The sequence below is a fragment of the Pinus tabuliformis genome, chromosome 9 (genome assembly GCF_031772625.1).
Source record: "Pinus tabuliformis cultivar Carrire ecotype Pingquan chromosome 9, CPIR1, whole genome shotgun sequence".
Taxonomy (NCBI): domain Eukaryota; kingdom Viridiplantae; phylum Streptophyta; class Pinopsida; order Pinales; family Pinaceae; genus Pinus; species Pinus tabuliformis.
Genome location: NC_142307.1, coordinates 226,005,769 through 226,008,659, shown reverse-complemented (window position 1 = coordinate 226,008,659; position 2,891 = coordinate 226,005,769).

Below are 2,891 nucleotides of genomic sequence, written 5' to 3'. Positions count from 1 at the left end.
GGGATCTTAGAATCTAGTGGAAGATTAGAGTGAAGCTCTATAGAAGTTGCAAATTGGGAATTTGCAGAGAAATTCAACTCAAAAGAAGTTGAGCAACAGAAACAGAAGGTGGAGTTCTGAAGAAATATGCAGAGGAGAGGAACGATTCAGAGGAGTCGTATGGATCATTGAATCCATTTGAAGTATCCAAGAAGACAGTAACCAAAGGAACATGTGAAGATAAGTAGGAGGAGGAGTTCGCAGCAAAATAGCAGAAGAATGGGAACTTTTGAAGAAGAACAAAACCACAAAAAACCATTGAAAATGGCAGAAAAACATAATTAATAGAGTAGCGAAGAAGTGAAGTATGGTAGCATCTCAGCCATATGATATTTAAGATTAATGGCATGGATTGAGTCACATCGGCGAAATCCTTTGGAGCCATTGGAACAGGCCTTCAAAATGGAGCAGTTGCGATCATGCGAGTAAGTGTGGACTGCTAGATCAAGGTTCAGACCGACGGTTTAAAACTAATCACAAATCGCAATGAGGAAGTCAAAGAGTTAGTGCGATAATGCGATATGGTGGAATGTTGATAACGATAAGTTGGCGATTGGAGATCGGACCAATCACTAATCAGAAGTGTCGAAGAATGGAATGATTGGCAGAGTGCTGCAGGAAGTCTGAAGGAGCAAACCCGACAGAGTTATAATTGTGAATGTAATGGTTTTGAGTTCTGGCCTAAGTCTTTCAGAGCGGGTTTTTTGTGTATTTTTTTTATATTGCATCAAATGTTGTGCTGAGCGATTATAATGGAAAAGAGGGGTTAAATGGTTCCGATAGTCGCATATCAGAGTCGGAAGTGGGACGAGTCTTGTGTTTAATGTTAACCATGGACTATGGTGATGAGCGATTGCAATAAAGGTGATCCTGATTAAATGGGCCAAGACTGTACCAAAAGCGGTAAAGGTATGATTTGCATGTATTTTCCTTTGTAAATGTTGTTAAAGGGATTAAAGCACTGATGAAGGGTTTTCATGTGTTAATTATGTATTAACCAAGGTGTTTAAAGGAGAAAGGTTGTATATATGCGGTTTAAGGGTTATGAATGCCTAAATTAAGGTTATGATGAGTTATAATGTCTCGATTGGAAGGATTGTAAAACAAGGCTTTGATTAAAGTCTTAGATAAAGGCTCGAGGGTTGATTAAGTTCCGATAGGAAGTTTGGCAGGGTGATTGGTTCCGATATAAAAGGAACTGTGTCTAAAAGGGCCTTAACCGTGTATGGTTTGAATTTTTGACTCCTTTGTGAGTCAAATACCTAGGACAGATGTATTTATGCAATTTTATGCATACTCTGGGTATAAGCGGGGGTAAGCCTACATCATAGTGGTATCAGAGCAGATTTGTATTAGAGCAAAATTGAAGTTGAAACAATTGGTTAAAACAGAACAAATAAATTCTATGCGATATAATTGAGAACAAAATATGTGTTAAGGTGTTTATGCAGGCAAGAGGAAGGATTAGATTCTAATCTGACAAAAGAAGGCACATAAAGAGGTGATGTGTAGTAGAACTTGTAGATGCAAGGGAGACAGGCAATCCATCCAAGGCACAGGTGGAATGGTGAAACAAGATCATGATGAGATCTTGAAGGTGAGGTAATATGTTATGTTCATTTTTAAATTGAGAATGTGTACTAATACACAGGTGACAACAAGAGAAGTTCTGAGAGGAGAACTAGATGTGTTCTTGAAGACAGAGTAAGGAAAACACTCTGAAGGAGAAGTGGCGGTGAACCTAAAGAATCCAATGAGAGATTGGACAGAGAGGACAACTGAAGTGTTCTCAAGAGAGAGTGAGAAACTGCAAAAGCCTAGAAGGAGCAAAGGTGTTTCTCAATAGGAGGTTCCAGAAAGAGGACTGATGCTTACCAAAAGACTGAGTGAGGATAGCTTAGTGAGGTAAGATTATAGCAAGGAGGACTAGCTGTTGCAGAGGCTTGTTGTAGATGAGTGAGGAGCTTATGAAGAAAGAGGAGAAGAAGATGACTACTGATAGTCATAGCAGAGGTTCAGAGAGAGGCCACAACAGAAGAAAGATAAAGAAAAAGGATGCCAAGGCAAATGGAAAAAAGATGAGTCAAAAGGAAATTGACAAAGAGATTGTAGAGTTAAAAGAATAACTCGATGCATTAAGGAGGATACTTGAAGAAGGCCAGAGACTAGGTTGGGTATTGAGAAAGAAGCTAGTAAGGTGGCATGAGATGCAGAGAAGGCTGCAACAAAAGAAAGCAAAGTGGCTGAGGGGAAAACTCAAGGAAGTTGAGTTAGAAATGGAAGAGTCCATTTGTGAATCATAATAGGAAGGATTTCTGGGAGAAAGTGAAGACTACACTGAAGATAAAGAGTGGAGATCAAGTGAAGATCTCAAGGATTATTGGGATATTTCAAAACAACATGAGGAGATGCTGACCGAAGATCAAGACTTGAAGATTGAAACTTCAAGTGAGACCAAAATGTCTGATGATTTTAAATCTAACAATTTATGTATGTTTTCAGGTGAAACATGTGGAGGACAATTTGCTGATATTGTCATAAAGGAGAAAGAAGACAAACAAAATCTAAATTATGTTTTGGAAGAAGATGAGATAGATATGTCTTGTATGCAGTTGGAGAAAGATATCAAGCAACCAAGTGAAGGGCTTGAGGAGATTGAAGAGGAGACCATTGAATTTTTTTTGAATCATATGGAGGATTTAGAACAACAAGGAGATATGATGGTTGAAATATCAAGTGGGACCACAGGGTCTTATACTTTTAAGATTGATAATTTGTCTGTGGATGCAGAACAAATGCAAGAGAATGTTAATGCAGATGGTGAGACAAGAATAGCTCATGGGGAAGATAAA